Below are 17,035 nucleotides of genomic sequence, written 5' to 3'. Positions count from 1 at the left end.
ATGGGTCTTATTCTGGACTCTGTTTTGGTCCATTGATCTATCTCTGAACTGATAACACATTCTTAATTATTAATGACTTTATAATAAATCTTAATATCTGGTAGTAGGGTCATGCTTTTCTTGTTCTTCTCCAGGATTATTTTGGTTATTCTTGGCTCTTGGCTCTCCTATATTTTAGGATCAGCTTGTCAAGTTCCATGAACAGAATATCATTAAGTATGTAGGTCGTTTTAGGGAAATATTGTTTACATCTTATTTAATATCCTTTACTGAAGTTTTATGACTTTTTCCATAAACAACTTGCACATCTTTTGTTAGATCTATTCCAAGATGCCTTATAGTTTTTATTGCCACTGTACTTAGCGTCTTTCTTTTAATTGTGTTTTCTATATATTTGTTGCTTAAGTGTAGATTTGCAATTATATTTTGTCTACTTACCTTATACTGGCCTGAAAGTTTATTTTCCTAGTTCTTGTCTGATTTTAGTATCAAGGTTGCACTAGCCTCAGATAATGAGTTGGACACAATCCCTCTTTTTCTATTCTGCAAGATTTCATCTATGATTGGAATTGTCTCTTGAATGTTTGGCTGTGCTCACCTTTAGAAATAGCTAGGCCTAGTGTTTTCTTAGTTGGGAAGATTTATAACTACTAACTAAATTTCTTTAACCGGTAGTAGCCAAGTTTTCTATCTGATATGTCATGTAAGCAAACTGATGTGTTCTGAATGGGCTTCAGATATTTTAAACCCTCAGCCCTGAGGAGGCCAAGGCAGATTGGTGAGAAGTGGACATGGGGCTGCAGGAGCCCCTGGCCTGGTTGCCTCCGGACATAAGCATCCTTGTCCCTTTATCCACTGTGCCTTTGACGTATATTACTAAATAATTTTTTTTGGTTTTTTTTTGGTGAGGAAGATTCACCCTGAGCTAACATCTGTGCCAGTCTTCCTCTATTTTGTCTGTGGGTTGCCGCCACAGCATGGCTGACTAGTGGAGTAGGTCTGTGCCCAGGATCCGCACCCACGAACCTGGGCTGCCAAAGCAGAGCACGCAAACTTAACCACTAGGCCATGGGGCCGGCCCCCTAGTAAAGTTTTTTTATTTCTGCGTAAAGATCTTGCACATGTTTTGCTGGGTTTATTCCAAGATGCCTTATAATTTGTTGTCATTGGATTAGCATCTTTCTTTAAATTGTGTTTTCTAAATATTTGTAGCTGAAGTATAGATTTGCAATTGTAGTTTGTCTATTGATCTTATTTATGGCAAACTTATTAAACTCTCTTATTAATTCTAACAGATTTTCTATATAATAGCTTTTGTGTGTGTGTGGCACGATGTGAGGAAAGTTAGGAAGCATTACATTAGAGAAAGTCTAGCCTTAGTTTCTTCATCTGTAGATTGAAGAATTACAGGTGATTCTGAATTACAGGGATTGAAAAGGTATCTGCCTTGTAAGATTGTTATGAAGATTAAATGAGTTAATCCAAGTTAGGCAACAGAACAGTATCTGCTACACAGCAGGTGTTTAATTGCTGCTAGCTGTTATCCTTATTTTTACATCCTTCCTCTTCTTTTACCTAAGACCTTGTGTTTCCCTCCAGCAGGCTCAACCTGATGCCCTAGGCCATCTGCAGTGGTTTTTGACCGTTTTTGGTCATTTTTAGATCCTGAGAGAAGCTTTGGATCCTTACCCCAAGAAAATGCAAAAACACATAATTTTGCATATAATTTGAGAAAGATAAATATCCTCTTATCTATATGCATAGATCTTCCCCTGCCTCCAAAAGCTTTATGGAACCAGGTTAAGAATCCTGCTGTAGAACAATCATCCTAGTTTTCTAGAGAAGTTTAAGCTGTGCTATTGGGATAACCTGGGAATTTGGGATTAATTTACTTTTGCTCCTGGTCTGGCTATGACATCGTGCCCCAGTTTTGATAAACGGCATTCAATCCAGCTCCTCTGACCTGCAGCCAAGCTTTAGTAATCCGGGCCAGGTCTTTCTTTCTTGTTCTTGAGCCTGTGCCTTGGCAGACTGCTCCAGACTCCTGACATCCCTGAAATAGGGACCCTGCCCTCTTAATGTTACTCCTCTGAGGGCAGGGTTTTTCAGCATTGGCGCTATTGACATTTTTTGCTGGACAATTTTTTATTGTGGGTGGTCTGGGAGTAGGAGCTGCGCCACGCATTGTAGAATGTTTAGCAGTATCCCTGGCCTCTACTCATTAGATGCCATTAGCATCCCCCAATTACAACAACTAACAATGCCTCCAGATGCTGCCACGTGTCCCATGGAGACACAAAATTGCCTGCAGTTGAGAATCACTACTCTAGGGCCCGAAGTCCTGTCCTTAACTTCTGCCTGATGCCTGGAGTCCTGCTGTCTGCTGACAGACCTCCCTAATACCAACTACAAGCCTAGTTCTCCAAATATAGGTTGCTCCTTGATTTCCCAATGCCATGTTCTACCATCCTGTAAAGAGGTCACTGTAATTCTTGCAGCATCTTTCTGGTGCCAACGGCTTGCCTGGACTACCAACTGTTCTGTTTCAAGATACAATCTTTGCTGGCTTGAGTGGATGCCCCTCCACCCCCCACAACTAGCTTTCCTACAGGGATGGGGTGGGGCTGATTTCAGTCTTTGGATCCAGTTGAGATCCAGTTAGTTCTTTCAAGAGTGTCTGTGTCATGAAATATAACAGTGATAATTTGTTTGTTTTCCTTGGGAAAGTAATATTCCCAGCAGTTATATGTGAGAGAGCCTGTCCTTTTCCTATGTAAGTGGAGATAGAGGTTTCTGAAGATGATAAATTGCCCCATTCTACTGTGCAACAAGTCAGTCAGGAATGAGCCCCAGAACCACAGAATTGCAGCCTTAATAGATTCCAACAGCACAAGGCGGTGAGCTTAATAACAGAGCCTTAGAGAGAGCAAGAGAGATTGATTGATTGACTGAAAGCTTAGAGCAGAGAACAGAATGAGGGAAAGAACATTGTGCACTGCTTTTCACAGAGAACATATCTAAGAACCACAGGGGAGAGAGAGAGGAGAGAAAGAAAGTACAGAACAAACTGTACCTTGCAGTATCCTAACCCTGGCCCAGGTAATTATAGTGGGGTAGGGGGTGCTGGGAGGGCACGGAGCCCACAAGGTACTCCAGGGGCTGACGCAGATATCGACACTGGCAGGTAAGAAGTGGTATCCAGTGGCTTTAACAAGTTATAAGACCATTTCTCTCTCATGTGAAAGTGTGCTGTCTTCCTTTTACAAAGTAATCAAGAGCCCAGGTTTTTTCCCTCTTGTAGCTCTCTCATCTGTTGGGTGTTGCCCTCATCTTCGTGACCAAGATGGCTCATTCCCACACCCATATTTCTGCTAGCAGCGAGTTTAGAAGGAAAGACGCACTGCTTCCTCTTAAAGGCATAACCCAGAAGTTGCACACATTTTGGCTTACATCCCATTGGCCATAACTTTGTCATATGGCCACACCATACGGCCACACCTAGCTGCGAAGGGAGCTAGAGATTCTGGGAGGCCACGTGCCCAGATAAAAATCTGGAGTTCTCTCTGAGAAATTTCTCTACCACCACTAGCCTGAGTGCTTCTTGTCCTCAGTCTCCTCCCCTTTCCTCCAAATTTAATTTCCCAAATACCCAAAGAAATTCTCTAGACCTAAAGGTGGTGTCAGCACTTCCAAGAAGCTCATCTTTCTGTTAGATGATTTATCTAAAAGCCTGCCCAAACTGATCAGGAGTAAATATGAAAGGTGGGTAATTATTCAAAGAAATTATCAGAAATTTGTGCAAAAAAAGTATTACAGGAATTCATTGTAATATTTTTTTATAATAATAGAATAATTGAAAACAATCTAATGTTAACAAGAGACTGGTTAAGGAAATTATGGTGCATCTAAGAGCTGCAAAGTAGCCACTAAAAACCATGTCACAGAAGAAAGTTTATGGGCATGGGAAAACTTGTATTCCCGAGTGAACAAAGCTGGCTACAAAATGTGGCCTGATTCCATTTTCATTTTAAAAATATATGTATACACACACACACACACACACACACACACAAAGTTGCAAAGACGTGCCCCAATGTGTTAATAGTGGTTACAGATTTAGAGTGACTTTTTACAATTTTATTTTCATTGTGCTTTTCACATTTTCTGCCTCAAACAAGATTTCTTTTGTACAGAAAGAAAAAGAACAGTAGGTGTCATAAAGAAAAGTGATCAAGACACAAACCTGTATTTCTGACTGTAAATAGAAGTTTTTTTCAACTAGAAACTCATTTCTACTCTGATTCAATTATTGCCAGTATTCAATAATGACACTAACTTACTTTTGCGCTAGAGCAGTGGTTCTCAATCCTGGCTGCATGGTATTATTGCCTGGAGAGCTTAAACCAAACAACAACACAAAAATGATAGCTGTTTTCCATGCCAAAAACCCTGGGCACTGGGAATTTTTAAAAGCTTCCCGGAGTTGAGAACTACTGCTCAGTGTGCATGGAAAAATATTCATAGTTAGTTCATTTCTAAAAACCATTAACTACACTATCTGTTTTAGTTACAAAACCTGATGGTTATATATTTTGGGTTGTTTATTAAAGTACAGTTTTTAAAGTCCTCTCACCATCATTTTATTTAACAATATTCAACAAATATTTATTGAGCATCTAGATTATTTGTTCCATTTGAATCTCACAGTAAACCCGGAGGTCAGTAGCAGAGTATTATTAAGTCCATTACACAGAAGAGACATCCCAGATCCCACAGTTCCTTAGGGAAAGGGCTCAAATCCATGTTCCCGGACTCTAAAGCCAGTGCTCTTTATGTCCCCACGCTGTTTCTAGTGTCCCACATTTATGTTCAGTTTAGAGAAGGTATTTTTCTAGTTTGTGGTTGTCTTTTTCTTTATACATCTCAGGCACGCTTAGAACATTCACATCTGAGGAATGTGAGAGAGTCTTCCTTCACATTGAAAATGAGGCAGCTCAGAAATTTCTGAGGATACTATCTAATCATCCTTTGGGGTGCTTAGGTGCTCAAGGGTTCAGACCTTCTGGACACTGTAAGACAGAGTAAACTAGAGGCTTGATGTGACGTTTCCCAGCTGTATCTGGAGTTTAGCAGTAGCGCCCTATGAGAAGAGACCACGGGAACCAGCTGTAATTTACCTGCTGTCAAATGAGTCTGCCCTTTATAAAATGCAAATTGTTTGAAAGACTGTTTCTCTGAATATTGCAGATGTTGACTTCCACTGTACCTTCACTATACAAATGTATGTCTTATTATTTAAAATTATTCACATGCTTAATGGACTTTGGGAAATAGGCATGTTTTTAAAAAAATAAAGTATTATTTCACCATCAAGTGTACTGAAAAAAAGAAAAAGAAAAAAGAATATGACGCTGCTTATACTAGATATCGAATTATTGTTTTATGTTAGTTGTGATTAAACCTGAATAATTTTTAATTGAAAATGGTCACAATGTTTCTCTAAATCCCAGCACTAAAAGAAAGAGCCAAATCTGACTTTGAAACCGGAACCGCCCCGTTGGTGATGAGGAAGTCCATGGCGGCCTCGGTTGCTCTTGGAGGCCGCTGGTGGGCAGCCGTGGAGTTGCTGCCACCTCGTGGATATTCCAGATAGCGCAGCCAGGGAGGCGGCCCCAGCCACGCCAAAGGAGCAAGCGCTCCACAGCCCAGCTAGTCAGTCTCGTTTTGATAATGCTTCAGCTGAGCTCACGTGTTACCTCCAAAGACCAAGGGCCTGTGCAGTTTATTAAGGGTTTGTGGTGTTTATTAATCCACAACAGTATTGTTTTTGATAGACAACCTAAGATTAAGGCTAATAAAGGACTCTGGCAATGTGGACTCAATTTCGTTGGCTTGAGAACAAAGAAGAAGAAAGTCAGTAAATAGTACCTGGATCCTCCAGTAATTACTCCATCTTAGAAATTACTGTTTTCTCTTATTCCGGCCCACAGTCTGTCATTCTAGAAGGTATGATATATTAATTTTTAGCTAAGCAATATCCACAGGGAGTAATCAGAGTCGGCACTGTACAGGTGTTTTTCTAATGAAAAAGGTTACTATTGGAATTATTTATAAACGACATCAGAATGCTGAATATTAACAAAGTGATTTTCATCTGCTTATTAAGTATCAGGAGATACATATGCACCAAATCATGTTGTTCTGGCTGACATTTGAAAGGTAATGAGTTATCCGGGAAAGAATCTCCCCACCTTCAAGGTGCCGTCAACCTTCCTTCTTGTCCTTTTTCTTTTTCCTTTTAAATGTTATTTTAAATTTAATTATGAAATGGGTAAGTCTTACACAGTGGTACAAAAATATGATATTGATCATGCTTGACCCTACCACTCAGCTTAAGAAACACAATGTTATCAACACAGATGAAGCCCTCTGTGTACCCCCACTGTGTCCCCTTCCTTCCCCTCACTTCACGGTTTCCACACCCCTAAATTTGGTGTTTATCTTTCCCATTTGTTTCTTTATGCTTTTATCAATACAAATGGATCCATAAACATACATAGTATCCATAAACATACAAAATATCAGTTTTGATATTTTTAATACTTTATTTAAATGATTTTTTTTCCTGTAACTTGAATTTTTTTTTCATTCAATGTTATGATTGTGAGATTCATCCATTACATTAGTTTCCTGGGGCTGCCATAACAAATTACCACAAACTTGGTGGCTTAAAACAACAGAAATTTCTTCTTTCACACTTCTGAGGGCTAGAAGTCTGACATCAAGGTGTCCTCAGGGCTGTACTCCCTCCCGGGCTCTAAGGGAAAATCCGTCCCTTGCCTCTTCCAGCTTCTGGTGACTCCTGACATTCTTTGGTTTGTAGCTACATAACTCCTTCCATCTTCACATGGCTTCTGCTCTCTATCTGTGTCTTCTTCTCTTATAAGGACACTTGTCTTGGATTTAGGTCCCACCTGTGTAATCCAGGATGATCTCCTCTTGAGATCCTTACTTACAACTGCAAGGATCCAAGACAATACGTGGTGGAGGCAGGTTGCCAATCCATGCATTTTGACCGACCCCCCTGACCATTAGATTATATGGCTTCTTAGCTCAGATAGCTGAGACTGCCAGTTATTTAAATAATGGGCATTTAATGGGGCATTGCTTCTAATGCCTGTAGCCCATGTAGGTGAAAACTAGCTAGTATTGAGAGGCTACAGGGGGAGGGAATGATGCGTGTGCTGGCTGGGAGGCAGGAAATCTGGAATCAATCCTCTATTGATCCCCGAACTCCAAGGAACAGTATGCTGTTTTGTCCCCGTTCCTCTTCCAAGCCACTTTTTCTGATTTAACCAGCAGGGAGGTCACTGAGAAGAAGTAACCACCGACCCACTCTCTGGGCTCGGGCCTGGACGCACAATGGGATTTTTTTTTTTTCTTTTTTTTGTGAGGAGATCTGCTGTGTGCTAACATTTGCCAATCTTCCTCTTTTTTTGCTGAGGAAGACTGGCCCTGGGCTAACATCTGTGCCCATCTTCCTCCACTTTCTATGGGACACAGCCACAGCATGGCTTGCCAAGCAGTGTGTCGGTGCGCGCCTGGGATCCAAACTGGCGAACCCTGGGCCGCCACAGCGGAGCGTGCGCGTTTAACCGCTTGTGCCACTGGGCCAGCCCCCACAATGGGATTTTTTAAACACTTACTTTTTTTGATTACTAAAGTAAATAATCTTGCAGAAATTTGGAAAATGGAAGGAAAAATTACTTACAAGGCCGCTAATCTAATCCCTCTATGTCTCATCTGCATATTTTTACAGTTGTAGTCATTGGAATCTAGTTTTATAAGCTACAGTGTATCATCATTTTCCCTGTTGTTATATAATCTTCATAAATGACTTTTTCAAAGACAAGTATTTACAACTCCGTCTTACAGTTGCAGAAACTGAAAGCTCAGGAGACTGACTTACTGAAGGTCCCAGAGTTGGTGGAGAAGCTCGGGACCATAAAGTAATTGCAGTTAATAACGCGTAAAATGTTATAACTGTTTCAAGGTTTTATTTAGCTATGTGGATATTTCTGGGAGACACTTGCAAATAAACATCTGATTATCTGTTGCCACCTAACAAGCCACTCCAAAACTAAGTGCCTTGAAACAGTGACTGCATTTATTTTTCTCATGAATTTGTAATTTGGGCAGGGCTTGGAAAGGACAGTTTGTCTTTGCTTCCCCATGGCGTCATCTGGGTTGGCTTGAGACTGGTGGCTGGGACCATCTGAAAACTCGCTTACTGACAGGTTGCTGGTTGATGCTGGCTGTCAGCAGGGCCTTAGCTGAGGCTCGGGCCAGAACACCTACACATGGCTTCTCCACAGAGCTGCTTTGCTTCCTCCCACAGTGATGGCTGGGTCCCAAAGGCAAACACCCCAAGAGAGAAGAAACAAGGCAAAAACTGCTTCCCCTTTTGTGATCTTGTCTGAGAAGTCATACAGGGTAGCTTCTGCCATATTCTGTTTGTTAGAAGCAAGTCACCGAGCCCAGCCCACTATTTAAGGGAAGGGGAATTAGGCTTTAACCCTTTGTTGGGAAGAATTTCAAATAATTTGTGGATGTGTTTTGAAACCATCATACGACCAGTTCACCTACTGGACGTTAATTATTTACATTTTCGCCTACATGCAAGATATACTCACTCCCCACTCCCTAGACCCCTTAAACATTGTACCTATGACAGCCTCAGCTTGAGGTCCATGACCTGGACATGTAAATCAGGTCCAGGAGTGGCTGAGGCCCTTTGGGTACCGTTCCTGAGTGCAGCCCCTCTCAAACTGAAGATCTGGGAATCAAGAGACAAGCCATCTGCCCACCACAGCCAGTGTACAGAGGTGGGGCAAGCACAGGATAACCACTATAAGCACTTCTGTTCAAAAGGGGAAGAACGGGAGGCACACGGCGGTCACTGGGATGCAGCGGTTCTGAAGTCCACCTGAGCGTCTGTTGCTAGTTCCTTGATCAGGACTCAGTCCTGCTACCTGGACGTCATTCATTATAGCTTTTGGCTCCAGCACTGGGCTCTTGGTTCCACCTCTTGAGCCACTCTTCCTTTTCCACTAAAAGTAGCTCTTCTTTGCCACCGAGCAGTTCTCTTAGGCTGCTTCCTGCCCTTACAAGTCTGGGGAGCCAAAGGCCTGAATATCCCTTTCAGTCTAAGCTGATTAGAATTCTTTTTTTTTTTGAGGAAGATTGGCCTTGAGCTAACATCTGTTGCCCATCTTCCTCCTTTTTTCCTTTTTTCTCCCCAAAGCCCCAGTAGATAGTTGTATGTCATAGCTGTACATCCTTCTAGCTGCTCTATGTGGGAAGACGACTCAGCATGGCTTGATAAGCAGTGAGTAGGTCTGCGCCTAGGATCCCACCTGGCGAACCTCGGGCCACGGGCTGCCGAAGCGAAGTGCGTGTACTTAACTGCTACGCTATCGGGCCAGTCCTGATTATAATTCTTTAAGAAAACTTTGTAGGCATTTTATGAATCAACTTATAACCAACTGCATTATGCAAAAGCCACACCTACAAATCTTCTTAGCTCTTCTGTTCCTTAGACTCTCCAAAGCTGCTGTCTGATAACATCCTTACGATTTGAAGGCCTTTTGTATGCTTGAAAGGAGTCTAAGAAGCAACACCTTAAAACTCGCTGAGGTCTTAACAAAGGGTTATATAGTCACACTCCTGGCTTCACCTTTGGACCGTGTTTTCCTGACAGCCCTCTGGATTTGATCCTCACCTGGAAGATTGCCATGTGGAGAGGTGAGGAAGGAGAAACTGTTATTTTCAAACCCAGCAATTCCTGGCTCCTATGTATTTATCAGTTCTTTCCTTAGCTTACCTCTCTCCTCTTGCATTTCCCATAATCAGTGAGAATAACCAGGCAACACCTTCAATGCTCTTCCTGAAAATCTCCTGGGATAGGTCATTCAGTTAATTTGGTATCTTTTCCATCTTCCATGTCACCACAGCTGCCAGTGCTGCTAAACTTTCTCCCACTACATGACAGCTCCCAGTAACATTTTCCTCACTTTCTTGCCAACTCTTACCAATAACTTCTTCAAGAACCATGAGGCTTCCACTAACAGTCCCTGGAAGACACTCCCAAGTTCTGCCTGCTGCTCAGTCCTGAGGTCATTGCTACATGTTTTTGGTTTTTGTTATGGTACCAAAATCTGTTCCAGTTATCTGTGGCTGCATAACAAACCCCCCCAGAAACCTGATGGCTTCAAACAGTAACAACATCTATTTGCTCATTAATCTACAATTTTGGAAGAACTTGGAGGAGACAGTTTGTCTCTGCTCTACTCAGTGTCAGCTGGGGTGGCTTGAAGATTGGGGGCTAGAATCAATCTGAAAACTCGCTCACGTGTCTGGTGGCTGATGTTGGCTGTCAGCTAGGAGCTCATCTGGAACTGCTGTTGGAATCCTATGTGTGATCTTTCCACATGGTAGCTTGGCTTTTTCACCAAATGGTGAGGTGGATGGGTTCTGAGAGAGAGCCCAGGGGAACCTAGTCTCAGAAGTCACATAGTATTATTTCTGCCACATTCTATTCTTTAAAAGTGAGTCATTAAGTCTGGCCTATATTTAGGGAGAGGAGAGTTGGACTCCAGCTTTTGATGGGAAGAATGTCGAAGAATTTGAGGACCTGTTTTAAAACCACCGACAAAAAGGTATTCTTAGCTCCCTTTTACAGATGTAGAAGCTGCACTTCAGAGAGACTGACTTGCTGAAGCTCTTACAATTAGTAAGCGACAAGGCTTGGGACCATAAAGTATACTTTACGTATTTAATTACATAATATATAATGTACAATCCATAAAGCACTGTAATGCTACATTTTACTTAAGAAAGCGGAGACATAGACGTGTGAAGGAGAGAGAGGCATGGACAGAAGTTTTCTAGTAGGCCTTTGCACACATAAAATACTCCAATAATGTTAGAATATATACAGAGCATTTGTCCATGCATGTAATATCTGCAGAAATCCTCAAATGGCACATTTCTGGATTCCAAAGAGTAAACATTTATGTGATCTCAATTGAGCTTTCCTACCTTCTTAACATGAGTAAGAGAACCCATCAGCCATATGAGTTATGAATCAAGGAACTTTATTATTATTTTTTTTTTGTACAATGATACATGAGTTTATTTTGCTGTTAGTGTTCATTTAATGAATCAAAATGTCATAATGTCCAGAAATATCTTCAGTCATGACTTCAGAGCATCTCTGTTCTTTATTTACATCAACCACTCTCTAGTTTGATATACAATGCACATTTACCTTATCAGCTCCATATTTGGGGTTGCTAAGATAAATGAGCACAGGGGAGCTCTTTAAAATAAAATGACATTGGGTTGTCTGGACTGTCATAAAGAGGGAATGTGCTCACCAACTTTTGCCCAAAGGTGTTTTTGGTCTCATAGTTAAATTTCTGATTAGTAGTCAATTTTCCCTATTGAATACCTCATATTTCTTTTCCTTAGATTTATCCGCGCCTGTGTGTGTATATGTTTGAATGTGAGTGCACGTCCTTATGTGCATATGTTCTGACTAGTTTATTTTCCAGTTGTTTATTGGTTTAAATAATTGGTTTATTACTGATAGCTTTTTGAATTTTCTTGGTAAGCACGTTGTTGGGCAATAAGGAAAAACAATTAATTGCCCAAAATCGTGCAATGAAGAAAAACAATCAAATTATAATACACCAAAATGAAAACAAACTGCTGTGCCCAGCATTGTATCTAAATATCTTCTGAGAAGTATAAAAATAACTTTGCCTAACCCTATTGTGTCCTTTATGGTCATGTTTAGTCGGTGTAGTTTTTTTGGGACAATACACCTGTCTCTATTGATTAGGGCTCATGTTCCCCGTATTCATCAAAACCTATGATCTTAACCATTATGTACAGTATTAGATCTTCAAGGACAGAAGTGTTTAGCTTAATCCCTCCCTCTCTTGCAGCAATGGCAAACACATAAACATTGTTTGGTTCAGATTGTTGTTGCCTGAAAAGAATAATGAACGTTGTACCTTGTACAATGAGGAAAATAAGGCATTTAGACTATTTTGCTTGGGAATTTACCACTAGGATCTGTAATTTTCCCCCTTGCTTTTGCTCAGGGTTTCTCCCCTTTGCCCCTTCCCCCAAGCTGTTCTGAGTCAAGTGGATTCCATTCTGGTCCATCTCTAACTCTTTACTCAGTTTATCTCTTAGCCCAGTCTTGCCTCTTTTGTCACCCTTACAAAGCCCACTAATCTCTCCTTTCTGGAGCTTTCAATACCTAGATTACAAAAGATTTACTCTACTCTTAAGCCTTGAGAATTCTGGATAATTCTGTGCTGAAGGATGGAAATGGTGGTATATGTTAAATTGGGTGCAAGTCTATAAAATAATATAGACTCATAGAGTTCTAGGGCAGTGCCTATGAACAGTGCCTATGCACACAGGAGCGCCTCACTAAATAACTAGTGAATGAATAAGAAAGGGTCTGTTTTTATAGAGGATGGAGAGATCAAGTGACTTGTCCAAGACTACACCCCTGGACCATGATAGAGTTCTTGCAAGAATCCAGATCTTCCTGTTTTATCCAGTTCTCACCATTCTACCTGGCCCAGCTTCCAGTAATTTGCATTACCTTTGGAAGACTTGTGAATGTTTATGCCTCTGGGGATCTGGGGATCAACAGTGCTGCAAAGCAAGTCAGTTCCTCAGGCCAGTTGGCGTCTGATCAAGTTGGGCTCTTGGAAACTGCTTTGGTTCCTCTTTCCTGGTGTTAAAAAAGCATTTATTTTGGTTTTAAAATATTGTCTTTGATTTTTTGTTAAATTTGACTAAACAAAGATTTGGATGATGTCAACCAGGCAGATGGATTTCTGATAATACATATTTTTAAGTACTTGTGATGTTTTTCTCAGGATAAACGTAATACATGTTAGTTATAGGAAATAGAAATAAAGCAAAAAGAGGGAAATTAAAAATGCCCATTATCCTACTCTGCCCCAAAGAGAACCATTATTAATTCTTTAACTATTTGGTATATGATGCTTTCAGTTATGTATACATGCACACATAATGCGTGCGCATTCACAGTTACAACTTGTTTTATATACTGTTTATTTTATTTAATATTTGATGAACATCTTCCATATTGTTAAATACTCACCTATAGCATATTTTTTTTTTTGTGAGGAAGATCAGCTCTGAGCTAACATCCACACCAATCCTCCTCTTTTTGCTGAGGAAGACTGGCCCTGAGCTAACATGTATTGCCAATCCTCCTCCCTTTTCCCCCCTTTTTTCCCCAAAGCCCCAGTAGATAGTTGTATGTCATAGTTGCACATCCTTCTAGTTGCTGTATGTGGGACGTGGCCTCAGCATGGCCGGAGAAGAGGTGCCTTGGTGTGCGTCCGGGGTCCAAACCCCGGCCGCCAGTAGTGGAGCGTGCACGCTTAACCGCTAAGCCACGGGCCGGCCCCCTATAGCGTAATTTTTGACGACATGATTTTTTTATAGTATAGCATTGTATTTGTCTATTCTCTTTCTGTTGGACATTGTTTCCAAAGACAAGAAATCTTTAAAGATGATTTGCCATACAGATAGCCACTTCAGTGGTGATTCTCAGTCTCCACTTGCACCCCACTCACAATCCAGTGCTCTGGAAATAAGAGAGAGAGAGCGTGGCCTTGTGCACTGGGCTGCCTCTGGGAGCAAAGATCCCCCAGAGCTCCAGAGAAAAACAGAACCCAACCGCCGGATCCTTAGGGCCCCTCTCCTAGTTCTCCTTAAGGAGGAATAAAGATTTTCGCAACTTGCAGATCTTGTGGGTTTCCTTCTCAAAATCAAGCAAGTATTTGTCCTTGGGGGGGGGGGGCGGGAACTGGGAATTTAACAGGGATAAGGAGAACAATTTTAGAGATTAAATGTAATTTTGGAGAGTGGAAATAGAATTTTTTTTTTTGGTGAGGTGATTAGCCCTGTGCTAACATCTGCCAATCCTCCTCTTTTTTTGTTGTTTTGCTGAGGAAGACTGGCCCTGGCCTAACATCCCTGCCCATCTTCCTCCACTTTATATGGGATGCCGCCACAGCATGGCTTGCCAAGCAGTGTGTCGGTGCGTGCCGGGATCCGAACCTTAGAACCCTGGGCCGCCGCAGCGGAGTGCGCGCACATAACCACTTGTGCCACCAGCCCGGCCCCTGGAAATAGAATTTTTAAAAAGTCTTTTTAATGAAAAAAAGAAACATGTATCCAGTTTTGCACGCTTGAATTATATTTGTACTTTTGCTCCCTCTGGGGTGAATAAAGTCACATTTAAAAGTGCAACACTACTCCCCTTGCCTCAGCTCTCTTTTACTTTCCTTCCTCCATTTGAGTGTTCCCGGTGAGTTCACTAGGCCCAGAATCTTTCACAGTCTGCTCAAAGACCCCCTAGCTAGAGAGAGAGGGGAAACACGAGCTCTGATAGAAGAGTAGGGGAGCTGGGTCAAGCAAGGAAGGCCAAGGATACTGTGAACTCTCTCTGCCTTCACCCAAACTGGATCACAGTAGGGGAGAAAGAGCCCCAGGACACTAAGATTGTCCTCAGTAGCCCTGGGACACCAACCTGCCTGGGTGGAGTTCCTCCATCCAACCCTGGAGTTCCTCCAAGCCCTGAGCCATGGAATAGGGAAATCACCTCACAGTCTTGAGAGGAATCTCAGATCTTATCCAGCTTAACATGAATCCAATGCTTTTATTTTTCCTTTTCACCTTCTTTCTCAAGACAGAAATTGGTGACAAGTCTCATTCTAGCCTCAATGTGATAGATTCATATAAATAGATATAAGTATATATAAAATATTTATTTGGGGCCAGCCCTAGTGGCCTAGTAGTTCAGTTTGGTGCACTCCGCTTCAGTGGCCCGGGTTTGGTTCCCGGGCGCAGACGTACACCACTCACCTGTCGGTGGCCATGCTGTGGCGGCAGCGCACATCCAAAAAAAAGAGGAAGACTGACAACAGATGTTAGCTCAGGGTGAATATTCCTCAACAAAAAATAAAAATAAAATAAGTAAAATATTTATTTGGACTAGACTTCAGAATAAATTTCTACTATAACATTAACCAAATGGAGGAATTGCTTGTGCAAGATTCTGATCCTGAGGCTGAGAACCAGATATCCTTCCAGTTGAAACAGGAAAACCCGTACACACGCACTCAGCCTGGAAAGCTCCCAGTTATGTACCAGTAGATGTTGAAGCAATCAAAGACTGCCAAATGTACTTGAAAGTTCATCAGAAAGCCTCCCCACTTCCAAAACTCCCACCAGTCAAAGACTGTCATAAGATTTCCTCCTTTTACTCTATAAACCTCACTCTCCTTTGACACACTTTTGAGTCCCTACCAGTGGAAAGTGATGGTAGCTGACTCCCTTGCTATAGTAAGGACAAAACACAAATATACTCTTATCCAGATTTGCAAAATAAATTAGCATGTTGGACTACCTCCAGCATGAACAGAGGTTGGCAGATTGTGGGATCCAATACACTTCACTTCTCCAGCATCCTCTCCACCCAAATTTGCCTGTCCTTAAAATGAGTTGTCTTATGAGTCATACCTCTGTGGTGAGTGAGGAGAGCCCTTTTCAGCTTACGCTCCCTCCTCCTCTTTCCTAGCTCCCTAAAGCCTAACATTCTCTAATTAAAGATTTATTCTCTGGGCTCCAAGAGCTCTTCCTGTTCTTCATGCATCTGATTATCATGGAAGAAAGTCCACATCTCTGTGAGAAGAGATATAGACCCAGGGGAGGTACACAGAGAGAAGTCATCTTAGGTCTTGTCTAAGAGGGCTACCCAAAAAGCTGAACAGACTCTCTTAACAGAGAAAAGCCTCAGGTATCACCAGATTTCTAGGTGCTGGCTAAGGATAGAGTAAATGCCCAGCCCACTGGAAATGCACCTTTTGCCCGACAGCCTCTGGCGCTGCAGGCCTAGCCTAGCACTGCAGCAGCCTCCCATTTGCTCCCCAACTTGAGCAGCCAGCTAGCCTGCCTCTCCACCCTTTACATTTTCCAGCTGGAGGCAGACGCTAGTCCACTGTGCTCCCCAAGTTCCGGGGGCACATATCAAGCTCTCCACGTGGTCTCAAGAAACTTCCTTTGGATTGAGGTGCCCTCCCCAGTCTCCATCTTACCACACACATTAATGTGAATGGCTTTTGAGGAGAGAAAAATAGTAGGGTTAGGGCACTGAGAAACTAGGGAGGGAAGAAACTAAGGAAAAAATGCCAATAAGCCAGGAAGGGAGATTTAATTTGGCCGAGGGCCAAGCCTACAATCCCTACTGTCCAGCCACAGAGGGGCAGCAGACCTGGTGAGAGTTGGGCACGTGCTAGCTTCTCTTTTCCACCACTGACCATCTCTCTTGCTATCATACTCTACTTATCTTGTTGATTAACCTTTCATAAACATTCCACAAACATCTGTCTGGCCCTACCATAAGCCTGGAGGTACAAATTCCAACTCCCCAACACTTACAGAAATCAGGGAGAGAGAGCCAATGAGCAATACGTGCAGTCTGATAAGAAGGACTAGCGGCAGGAACCCATTCTTTGAATGCCCTGAAAAGAAACACTCCACCCAGACCAAGCGGTAGTGGGAGCAGGGGCAAAGGAGAAGCAGCAGGAGCCAGAGAGGGTTTTTCTAGGTGATGCCTTATCTGAGTTTTAGAGGAGATGCTGAATTTAGCAAGGCAGAGAAGGCAAGTGATGTTTGGGACTGTTTTACCAGATCCTGACCATCCCGTAAACTATTTGAGGGCAGAGATTGATCCTAAGCCCAACAGGGAGCCACCACTTATAGCAGTTAATTTGCTAAACTAACCTTGTATGGTATACTAGAATAGAATAGCATAGAATCCTGTGCTATACGATAGTACTTTCTAGACTAGTGTAAACTAGTAACCAATCTTAGCTTCACAAGATCCTTTCCTTCTTTTTTCCCTCTGCTT

This window comes from Diceros bicornis, chromosome 10, assembly GCF_020826845.1.
Source record: "Diceros bicornis minor isolate mBicDic1 chromosome 10, mDicBic1.mat.cur, whole genome shotgun sequence".
Lineage (NCBI taxonomy): Eukaryota > Metazoa > Chordata > Mammalia > Perissodactyla > Rhinocerotidae > Diceros > Diceros bicornis.
Note: the sequence above shows the minus strand (reverse complement) of the source record.